We start from the raw sequence: 12,733 nt of genomic DNA, 5'->3' as shown, positions 1-12,733 counted from the left end.
TTCGGCCCTTGAGGTAGAGCCACTGCCGGCAGAGGAGGCCAACAATGTACCATCAATTGGACAATCCCATCTCCCTCCAAACTCTGACATAGGAAAGGACACTAGACCTAAAGAAGTCAAAATAACTAATACATCTCCTCATCATTTTTTAGACAAAGCACCGAGACAGGAAAAGAAGTCCAGAGAGAAGGAGAGAGAAAGAGACAAGGAAAAACAGTATCCGTTATGGGACCACGAGGCTCCCAACAAATCCCAGAGTCTGGGAAAAAGAGGAGCAGAGGAGTTAGAGCGGGGAGAGTCCAACAAAGGAAGAAGGAGAACAGAAGACGACTAGTGATCCCCAGTGAGGGTAATAGTTCAATATTCAATTTATCCACAAAATTATTATCTATCTATGATATATCTCTGTTGGAGAGGGGACTGTCATTCGCTCCGAATACAGGCCCTAATGCCTTCCAGTTGTTTATGGACCTTAATAGTTTTATTAGGAAACTAACTTTAAAAAGACACTTTAATATACAGGAAACTAACATCAAACATAACAAGGAGACTGATCAAATTAATGTACAGGATCTGGCCCATCTAAAGGATCTAACTTCACTGTTAGGAGAATCAGAAGGGATTTTGAACGCTTCACAGGAATGTATGGATCCTTTGGAGCTATCCATATATCCCACTCCAATTGATAGCATAATAGAGGAAGAGTTAAATATCATACACTCACCTTTTAAACCTAAATCCATATTCTTTCCCTACCAGTCTAAGGGAGGATTCATTGAGGCCTTCTATAGTTTGGTACTGCAGGACTTTGAAGCATTATGCTCTAAGAAATCTAAGATCAATAAAAATCTTAGCCAGGGTGAACTGGACGCACTTAAACAGCTTAAGGATGATCCCTCTATTGTCATTAGGCAGGCAGACAAGGGGGGAGGAGTGGTCATCCAGGATACTTCTGCCTACCTCCAGGAGGCTCGCAGACTCCTGGGTGACCAGGCCTCCTATATCACCCTTGAATCTGATCCAGTCATAGGGTACCAGGACAGTCTTAAAGAGCTTCTTTTTTCAGCACTCACTATGGACATTATTTCTAAAACAGAGTTTAAGTTTTTATTTAATTCACATCCACGCACACCTATTTTTTATCATTTACCTAAAGTGCACAAGTCCTTGACAAACCCCCCTGGCAGGCCCATTGTGTCCGGGGTGGAGTCGATGACGTCGAGCCTGTCCCAGTATGTGGATTACCATCTTCAACCTTTTGTTACCAAACTGAGGTCACATATTAGGGACACGCTCCATGTCATCGAGGCCACCTCTGGCATTAAATGGAAGCCCACCTACTTATGGGCCACATGTGATGTGGCCTCTTTGTATACCTGTATTGACCATGCCAGGGGTATTGAAGCACTAACCTATTGGCTTGACAAGGACTTATGCATGCCTATAAAACACAAGTTATTTATTTTGGAGTGTGTTAAATTTATTTTAAATCACAATTATTTTCTGTTTGAAGAGATGTTTCATCTACAAATCTGTGGAACGGCTATGGGCACGAGGTTCGCTCCTAGCTACGCAAATCTCTTCATGGGTTTTTGGGAGGAGAGATTTGTGTGGCAAAATTTACAACTTGGAGCGGGCCTCGTGTACTATGGCCGTTTCATAGATGATATGATTTTTATATGGGACGGAGAGGAGGCAGAACTACAGGATATTCTTAAATCATTTGATGAAAACTCTTTAGGATTAAAATTCACATTTAATATAGATGCCACTTCTATAGTTTTTTTGGATTTATTACTCACATTTGATGATAATTTAGATATTATTACAGCTACACATTTTAAAGAAGTCTCAGTCAACAACTATGTACATGCGTCCAGCAACCATCACAAACAGTGGCTACACAATATTCCTCTTGGACAGTTTCACCGAATCAGGAGAAACTGTTCAAGAGATATTGATTTTGTTCAGCAGTCAGGAGAACTTAGTTTAAAATTTAAACAGAAGGGTTATGATAACCAACTAATTAATGAGTCCTTTAAGAAAGTCAGCTCCATGGATAGATCAACTATGTTAAAAACATCTATAAATAGACAGGTCACTTCACGTCTGAGTTATAACTCACCAGTGATTAGAGACGAAACTGCTACATCTAGTGTAAGGTTTATCACTACCTACAATCAGTCTCATAAAGCAATTCAAAAAATTATGAGGAATCACTGGGGAGTTCTCAGATGTGATCCACATTTAAAAGGCATTCTTTCGGATCATGCATCAATTGTCTACAGGAAGGCCAGAAGCATGAAGAGTATTTTAGCTCCATCTAAATTAAAAACAGCAAATAACTCAGATAAAACAACTTCAAAAGGCCCCTTAGGAAATCATAAATGTGAACGAGGCAGGTGTATCACCTGTAGGCACTTGAAAGCCCGGTCCGAATTCAGCTCCTCCAACAGAGATACTATTTATCAGGTCAGGAATCACATAAATTGTCTCAGTTCATTCGTAGTGTACTGCATCCAGTGTGGTTGCGGGCTACGTTATGTGGGGCGCACCACCAGATCCCTCTGCACTCGCTTCCTAGAGCACAGGAGGAGTGTCATTAAGGGACTAAATACAAACAGCATTTCCCGACACTATAAAATTATACATAACCAGGACCCAAAATGTATGTCAATCATGGGCCTGGAGTTCATCTCTCCCTGTGCTCTGGGGGGCGATCGATACAAGATCTTGTGCAGACAGGAGACTTATTGGATCCACCAGTTGGGGACTCTCACCCCTGGTGGACTCAATGAGTGTCTGGATGCGAGTACACTGGTTTGATCTCCTGACCTCTTGGACTCTCCTCGCTCTCCTCAAAGGAACCTAGGTATGGTTCCCACCTGCGGTCCTCTTTTTTCCACACTCCTCAATAGTTCATTTTCCCTCCCTCCCTTCCCATTCCCATATTTCCCTCCCCTGAGCCCTCCTTCCCATCCCTTCATCATCCTTCATTTTTTCACAATACCCATCCATTCATTCTTATCTTTTTATTCACTCCCTATAATATTTGAAGAGGCGTTTAAAATTATTTTCCCCCATTCTTCATTTCATTTTCATATTTATATTTTCTATTTTTAATTTTTAATTTAGTTTTCCCAACTAAAATATAAATTTTATATATATTTGTTTATATAGAAAATTCTTTATAGTAGGAGTTCCTATGCACTATACATAAATTTAGTCCACAATTATTAATATTCAAACCTTGTCCTCCCTCTCTTCAGCTCTCTATTAACCTATTGTATTTTTACAGGGGTTTAATTGTGACTATTAAAGGTCATTCTTTCCCTGTCTCTGTGGAAATAAGTTAATCCAATTTCTATATCCTATAGTATTTGAGGCACTAAGTGTAATAAATTGAATACTAAGGAACAAATATAATATGTTTGTATTTTTAGTATACAGAGATATGTAAGGGATATACAGATATAATCTATTAACCCAAAAGGGAATATATCACTTTTTAATATACATCAATTTTTTTTTTTTTTCTCTATATACATTCATGCCTTATATAGACTATGGGTCTTAAATCCTTCTCTATGTATATATGGATATGGAATTGGAATATATGGGTAATTTTGTTCTGTTTATGATGTAGATCAGTTAGATCTGAATTTATTGTTTTAATTAATGTTATCTTGCTTTTATATGTTGATCATGTAGTGCAATGTATGGTATAGTTATTCACACCTATGGAGAGTGTGAAAAATAAATTTTGAATACATCTTGTGAAACATTTATCTTGTGGATTTTCCTAATGGGGAACCATCAAATATAGTTTGAGAATAATGTTTGGAAATATACATTGCAGTACAATGATTGATGAATATATATGGTGTCAAAATGTTTGAATTTTATTGTTAGTGTTTTAAAAAATAATGTCATGACATCCTTTCTGTTCCCATATTATTGTTCATTATTGTATATTATTGTGTTGTAATTGCACATTTGTAATTATTTTATGCTCATTCCTGAAGTGCATTAGTCCCTATCAGCCCTTAGAAAACTAGTCCTCTATATAATTAGCATATATGTTATGTATTAGCTTCATTTAATACCACCACAGGTTGTATTAATCACCCGATCACGGGTTGCCTGGCAACGGACTGGTTATTTAAGGGCAGGACTTGATTACTTTCTACATCAGCCCTTTGAGAAAGTTACCGGTCAGGTGACGAAACGCGTTAGGGTACTGAGAGCGCGATTACGTCATCACGACGACGACGCGCACGCGCAGCAGCCTACACCAAGCGCGGGAATACGATCGGCGGCCATTGGAAGTGTGAGCTGGAGTTTTGGACTCTATACAGACAGCGAACGGAGCCTTTAACATCTGGTCCCTGGTGATCGTGTCTGGCAGCCCTGAAGGAGTCCACGGAGACGTGTTGCAGTATCCAGAACCGGATGGTGGTGATATAATCACAAATTGCCTTTTAACCATTTGCATCTTGTGAGTGCGATTCCTATCCCCCCCCATTTCCCATCCCCTTCCTTGTTTTAATAAATTTTATGCAGTATTATGCTATGGGGCGTGCGCTCTCTCTCTTTTTTTGTCTGTAGATATCTGTGGAGTTGGTTTACCCTGTGTGAGAGCAGCCTAAAGACCCCTTTCAACATCAGACATCCTATCATCATGGACTAATTATGGAAGGACAGGTTGGAGTTTTTTGATTTTTGTGTCTTTTTTTTTTTTCTCTTTTTTGAGCACGTTCATGCACTGTTTTGTACATTTTTATTGGTTGTGTTGTATCAATATGCACTAAGGTCACATTAGTGAAATTGAGATATTAACCCTTTCATACATCATTCACTTTACACAACTTTTTATTCATTAACTATAGTCATAATTAATTTATTATATCACTATTATATTTTTATTTTTTGGCGCCACACTTTTTTGTTTTTTATATGTGGTCCCTTGACTCAAACCGTTTAGTGGCAGCCTAAAATAATTATATTATAGTGCACAGTAATTTAAATAGTTTATTTTAATTTTATTTTTATTACTCTAGGCCAGGTCCTAGGACTTTAGTTAGAACCATGATGCAAACTGCAAAAGAGAGGAATATGAGACGTAGTGGTCTAGTCTCATGTCCAGAGGTAACAAATGAGATGATTGTAGACAATGATGTTAATATAAAGGAGAATTTTTATAAACTGGAAAAACTCATGAAAGATGAGATGCGCCACTGGTGGGACGCATATTCCCTTCAGGACTATATAGATAGGAAGATAATTCCTAGGGGACTTAGAATAACAAAAGCTCCCACTTTTGAGACTAATATAGAATTCACTAAGGAATGGAATGAGACTATGGACAATTGTTCCTTCTCCTTAATGAGACTCTTGATACAATTTAGGGATAATAAAGTGAAAGAACTCGAATTAGAAATTGTTAGTATCCAAGAGGTCTTGAAACCATTTGTAGATACGAGGGATTTCAAAGAGTTTAATGAAATCACTGAGAAAAGAGTTCTCACTTTTGAGAAGGAAGTGACGGAAAGAAAGGATCTTAAATTGAGTAGAGATAAAGAGGATTATGCGACAGACAAAGTCAGGGTTTGGAAACGTAATTACAGCCAAAATAGGCGAGGTGGGCGATTCCATTCAGGTTCCAGACGTGGTGGAGGGGGGGGTTACCACTCCCATACCCCTAGAGGCAGGGAGGGGCAGCATCATGCCCCTAGGGAGAATAGAACCAATTCCCCCTACACCACTGAAGGTTCCAGGATGGCCTCAGCTCCCGGCAGTCGCTTTTCGGCCCTTGAGGTAGAGCCACTGCCGGCAGAGGAGGCCAACAATGTACCATCAATTGGACAATCCCATCTCCCTCCAAACTCTGACATAGGAAAGGACACTAGACCTAAAGAAGTCAAAATAACTAATACATCTCCTCATCATTTTTTAGACAAAGCACCGAGACAGGAAAAGAAGTCCAGAGAGAAGGAGAGAGAAAGAGACAAGGAAAAACAGTATCCGTTATGGGACCGCGAGGCTCCCAACAAATCCCAGAGTCTGGGAAAAAGAGGAGCAGAGGAGTTAGAGCGGGGAGAGTCCAACAAAGGAAGAAGGAGAACAGAAGACGACTAGTGATCCCCAGTGAGGGTAATAGTTCAATATTCAATTTATCCACAAAATTATTATCTATCTATGATATATCTCTGTTGGAGAGGGGACTGTCATTCGCTCCGAATACAGGCCCTAATGCCTTCCAGTTGTTTATGGACCTTAATAGTTTTATTAGGAAACTAACTTTAAAAAGACACTTTAATATACAGGAAACTAACATCAAACATAACAAGGAGACTGATCAAATTAATGTACAGGATCTGGCCCATCTAAAGGATCTAACTTCACTGTTAGGAGAATCAGAAGGGATTTTGAACGCTTCACAGGAATGTATGGATCCTTTGGAGCTATCCATATATCCCACTCCAATTGATAGCATAATAGAGGAAGAGTTAAATATCATACACTCACCTTTTAAACCTAAATCCATATTCTTTCCCTACCAGTCTAAGGGAGGATTCATTGAGGCCTTCTATAGTTTGGTACTGCAGGACTTTGAAGCATTATGCTCTAAGAAATCTAAGATCAATAAAAATCTTAGCCAGGGTGAACTGGACGCACTTAAACAGCTTAAGGATGATCCCTCTATTGTCATTAGGCAGGCAGACAAGGGGGGAGGAGTGGTCATCCAGGATACTTCTGCCTACCTCCAGGAGGCTCGCAGACTCCTGGGTGACCAGGCCTCCTATATCACCCTTGAATCTGATCCAGTCATAGGGTACCAGGACAGTCTTAAAGAGCTTCTTTTTTCAGCACTCACTATGGACATTATTTCTAAAACAGAGTTTAAGTTTTTATTTAATTCACATCCACGCACACCTATTTTTTATCATTTACCTAAAGTGCACAAGTCCTTGACAAACCCCCCTGGCAGGCCCATTGTGTCCGGGGTGGAGTCGATGACGTCGAGCCTGTCCCAGTATGTGGATTACCATCTTCAACCTTTTGTTACCAAACTGAGGTCACATATTAGGGACACGCTCCATGTCATCGAGGCCACCTCTGGCATTAAATGGAAGCCCACCTACTTATGGGCCACATGTGATGTGGCCTCTTTGTATACCTGTATTGACCATGCCAGGGGTATTGAAGCACTAACCTATTGGCTTGACAAGGACTTATGCATGCCTATAAAACACAAGTTATTTATTTTGGAGTGTGTTAAATTTATTTTAAATCACAATTATTTTCTGTTTGAAGAGATGTTTCATCTACAAATCTGTGGAACGGCTATGGGCACGAGGTTCGCTCCTAGCTACGCAAATCTCTTCATGGGTTTTTGGGAGGAGAGATTTGTGTGGCAAAATTTACAACTTGGAGCGGGCCTCGTGTACTATGGCCGTTTCATAGATGATATGATTTTTATATGGGACGGAGAGGAGGCAGAACTACAGGATATTCTTAAATCATTTGATGAAAACTCTTTAGGATTAAAATTCACATTTAATATAGATGCCACTTCTATAGTTTTTTTGGATTTATTACTCACATTTGATGATAATTTAGATATTATTACAGCTACACATTTTAAAGAAGTCTCAGTCAACAACTATGTACATGCGTCCAGCAACCATCACAAACAGTGGCTACACAATATTCCTCTTGGACAGTTTCACCGAATCAGGAGAAACTGTTCAAGAGATATTGATTTTGTTCAGCAGTCAGGAGAACTTAGTTTAAAATTTAAACAGAAGGGTTATGATAACCAACTAATTAATGAGTCCTTTAAGAAAGTCAGCTCCATGGATAGATCAACTATGTTAAAAACATCTATAAATAGACAGGTCACTTCACGTCTGAGTTATAACTCACCAGTGATTAGAGACGAAACTGCTACATCTAGTGTAAGGTTTATCACTACCTACAATCAGTCTCATAAAGCAATTCAAAAAATTATGAGGAATCACTGGGGAGTTCTCAGATGTGATCCACATTTAAAAGGCATTCTTTCGGATCATGCATCAATTGTCTACAGGAAGGCCAGAAGCATGAAGAGTATTTTAGCTCCATCTAAATTAAAAACAGCAAATAACTCAGATAAAACAACTTCAAAAGGCCCCTTAGGAAATCATAAATGTGAACGAGGCAGGTGTATCACCTGTAGGCACTTGAAAGCCCGGTCCGAATTCAGCTCCTCCAACAGAGATACTATTTATCAGGTCAGGAATCACATAAATTGTCTCAGTTCATTCGTAGTGTACTGCATCCAGTGTGGTTGCGGGCTACGTTATGTGGGGCGCACCACCAGATCCCTCTGCACTCGCTTCCTAGAGCACAGGAGGAGTGTCATTAAGGGACTAAATACAAACAGCATTTCCCGACACTATAAAATTATACATAACCAGGACCCAAAATGTATGTCAATCATGGGCCTGGAGTTCATCTCTCCCTGTGCTCTGGGGGGCGATCGATACAAGATCTTGTGCAGACAGGAGACTTATTGGATCCACCAGTTGGGGACTCTCACCCCTGGTGGACTCAATGAGTGTCTGGATGCGAGTACACTGGTTTGATCTCCTGACCTCTTGGACTCTCCTCGCTCTCCTCAAAGGAACCTAGGTATGGTTCCCACCTGCGGTCCTCTTTTTTCCACACTCCTCAATAGTTCATTTTCCCTCCCTCCCTTCCCATTCCCATATTTCCCTCCCCTGAGCCCTCCTTCCCATCCCTTCATCATCCTTCATTTTTTCACAATACCCATCCATTCATTCTTATCTTTTTATTCACTCCCTATAATATTTGAAGAGGCGTTTAAAATTATTTTCCCCCATTCTTCATTTCATTTTCATATTTATATTTTCTATTTTTAATTTTTAATTTAGTTTTCCCAACTAAAATATAAATTTTATATATATTTGTTTATATAGAAAATTCTTTATAGTAGGAGTTCCTATGCACTATACATAAATTTAGTCCACAATTATTAATATTCAAACCTTGTCCTCCCTCTCTTCAGCTCTCTATTAACCTATTGTATTTTTACAGGGGTTTAATTGTGACTATTAAAGGTCATTCTTTCCCTGTCTCTGTGGAAATAAGTTAATCCAATTTCTATATCCTATAGTATTTGAGGCACTAAGTGTAATAAATTGAATACTAAGGAACAAATATAATATGTTTGTATTTTTAGTATACAGAGATATGTAAGGGATATACAGATATAATCTATTAACCCAAAAGGGAATATATCACTTTTTAATATACATCAATTTTTTTTTTTTTTCTCTATATACATTCATGCCTTATATAGACTATGGGTCTTAAATCCTTCTCTATGTATATATGGATATGGAATTGGAATATATGGGTAATTTTGTTCTGTTTATGATGTAGATCAGTTAGATCTGAATTTATTGTTTTAATTAATGTTATCTTGCTTTTATATGTTGATCATGTAGTGCAATGTATGGTATAGTTATTCACACCTATGGAGAGTGTGAAAAATAAATTTTGAATACATCTTGTGAAACATTTATCTTGTGGATTTTCCTAATGGGGAACCATCAAATATAGTTTGAGAATAATGTTTGGAAATATACATTGCAGTACAATGATTGATGAATATATATGGTGTCAAAATGTTTGAATTTTATTGTTAGTGTTTTAAAAAATAATGTCATGACATCCTTTCTGTTCCCATATTATTGTTCATTATTGTATATTATTGTGTTGTAATTGCACATTTGTAATTATTTTATGCTCATTCCTGAAGTGCATTAGTCCCTATCAGCCCTTAGAAAACTAGTCCTCTATATAATTAGCATATATGTTATGTATTAGCTTCATTTAATACCACCACAGGTTGTATTAATCACCCGATCACGGGTTGCCTGGCAACGGACTGGTTATTTAAGGGCAGGACTTGATTACTTTCTACATCAGCCCTTTGAGAAAGTTACCGGTCAGGTGACGAAACGCGTTAGGGTACTGAGAGCGCGATTACGTCATCACGACGACGACGCGCACGCGCAGCAGCCTACACCAAGCGCGGGAATACGATCGGCGGCCATTGGAAGTGTGAGCTGGAGTTTTGGACTCTATACAGACAGCGAACGGAGCCTTTAACATCTGGTCCCTGGTGATCGTGTCTGGCAGCCCTGAAGGAGTCCACGGAGACGTGTTGCAGTATCCAGAACCGGATGGTGGTGATATAATCACAAATTGCCTTTTAACCATTTGCATCTTGTGAGTGCGATTCCTATCCCCCCCCATTTCCCATCCCCTTCCTTGTTTTAATAAATTTTATGCAGTATTATGCTATGGGGCGTGCGCTCTCTCTCTTTTTTTGTCTGTAGATATCTGTGGAGTTGGTTTACCCTGTGTGAGAGCAGCCTAAAGACCCCTTTCAACATCAGACATCCTATCATCATGGACTAATTATGGAAGGACAGGTTGGAGTTTTTTGATTTTTGTGTCTTTTTTTTTTTTCTCTTTTTTGAGCACGTTCATGCACTGTTTTGTACATTTTTATTGGTTGTGTTGTATCAATATGCACTAAGGTCACATTAGTGAAATTGAGATATTAACCCTTTCATACATCATTCACTTTACACAACTTTTTATTCATTAACTATAGTCATAATTAATTTATTATATCACTATTATATTTTTATTTTTTGGCGCCACACTTTTTTGTTTTTTATATGTGGTCCCTTGACTCAAACCGTTTAGTGGCAGCCTAAAATAATTATATTATAGTGCACAGTAATTTAAATAGTTTATTTTAATTTTATTTTTATTACTCTAGGCCAGGTCCTAGGACTTTAGTTAGAACCATGATGCAAACTGCAAAAGAGAGGAATATGAGACGTAGTGGTCTAGTCTCATGTCCAGAGGTAACAAATGAGATGATTGTAGACAATGATGTTAATATAAAGGAGAATTTTTATAAACTGGAAAAACTCATGAAAGATGAGATGCGCCACTGGTGGGACGCATATTCCCTTCAGGACTATATAGATAGGAAGATAATTCCTAGGGGACTTAGAATAACAAAAGCTCCCACTTTTGAGACTAATATAGAATTCACTAAGGAATGGAATGAGACTATGGACAATTGTTCCTTCTCCTTAATGAGACTCTTGATACAATTTAGGGATAATAAAGTGAAAGAACTCGAATTAGAAATTGTTAGTATCCAAGAGGTCTTGAAACCATTTGTAGATACGAGGGATTTCAAAGAGTTTAATGAAATCACTGAGAAAAGAGTTCTCACTTTTGAGAAGGAAGTGACGGAAAGAAAGGATCTTAAATTGAGTAGAGATAAAGAGGATTATGCGACAGACAAAGTCAGGGTTTGGAAACGTAATTACAGCCAAAATAGGCGAGGTGGGCGATTCCATTCAGGTTCCAGACGTGGTGGAGGGGGGGGTTACCACTCCCATACCCCTAGAGGCAGGGAGGGGCAGCATCATGCCCCTAGGGAGAATAGAACCAATTCCCCCTACACCACTGAAGGTTCCAGGATGGCCTCAGCTCCCGGCAGTCGCTTTTCGGCCCTTGAGGTAGAGCCACTGCCGGCAGAGGAGGCCAACAATGTACCATCAATTGGACAATCCCATCTCCCTCCAAACTCTGACATAGGAAAGGACACTAGACCTAAAGAAGTCAAAATAACTAATACATCTCCTCATCATTTTTTAGACAAAGCACCGAGACAGGAAAAGAAGTCCAGAGAGAAGGAGAGAGAAAGAGACAAGGAAAAACAGTATCCGTTATGGGACCGCGAGGCTCCCAACAAATCCCAGAGTCTGGGAAAAAGAGGAGCAGAGGAGTTAGAGCGGGGAGAGTCCAACAAAGGAAGAAGGAGAACAGAAGACGACTAGTGATCCCCAGTGAGGGTAATAGTTCAATATTCAATTTATCCACAAAATTATTATCTATCTATGATATATCTCTGTTGGAGAGGGGACTGTCATTCGCTCCGAATACAGGCCCTAATGCCTTCCAGTTGTTTATGGACCTTAATAGTTTTATTAGGAAACTAACTTTAAAAAGACACTTTAATATACAGGAAACTAACATCAAACATAACAAGGAGACTGATCAAATTAATGTACAGGATCTGGCCCATCTAAAGGATCTAACTTCACTGTTAGGAGAATCAGAAGGGATTTTGAACGCTTCACAGGAATGTATGGATCCTTTGGAGCTATCCATATATCCCACTCCAATTGATAGCATAATAGAGGAAGAGTTAAATATCATACACTCACCTTTTAAACCTAAATCCATATTCTTTCCCTACCAGTCTAAGGGAGGATTCATTGAGGCCTTCTATAGTTTGGTACTGCAGGACTTTGAAGCATTATGCTCTAAGAAATCTAAGATCAATAAAAATCTTAGCCAGGGTGAACTGGACGCACTTAAACAGCTTAAGGATGATCCCTCTATTGTCATTAGGCAGGCAGACAAGGGGGGAGGAGTGGTCATCCAGGATACTTCTGCCTACCTCCAGGAGGCTCGCAGACTCCTGGGTGACCAGGCCTCCTATATCACCCTTGAATCTGATCCAGTCATAGGGTACCAGGACAGTCTTAAAGAGCTTCTTTTTTCAGCACTCACTATGGACATTATTTCTAAAACAGAGTTTAAGTTTTTATTTAATTCACATCCA

At 39.1% G+C, this 12,733-nt stretch overlaps 1 long non-coding RNA gene across 1 annotated transcript; it reads left to right on the top strand.

Moving 5' to 3' along the window:
* The first annotated feature begins 261 nt into the window (after positions 1-261).
* On the top strand, positions 262-11,920 carry LOC142488730 (uncharacterized). The gene is made up of 3 exons (XR_012799620.1): positions 262-349; positions 5,957-6,153; positions 11,761-11,920. It is a non-coding gene; the product is annotated as an uncharacterized LOC142488730 (long non-coding RNA).
* Positions 11,921-12,733: the final 813 nt, after the last annotated feature.

The sequence above is a fragment of the Ascaphus truei genome, chromosome 2, assembly GCF_040206685.1.
Source record: "Ascaphus truei isolate aAscTru1 chromosome 2, aAscTru1.hap1, whole genome shotgun sequence".
Classification (NCBI taxonomy): Eukaryota; Metazoa; Chordata; class Amphibia; order Anura; family Ascaphidae; genus Ascaphus; species Ascaphus truei.
This window is presented reverse-complemented; position numbering and strand designations above follow the sequence as displayed.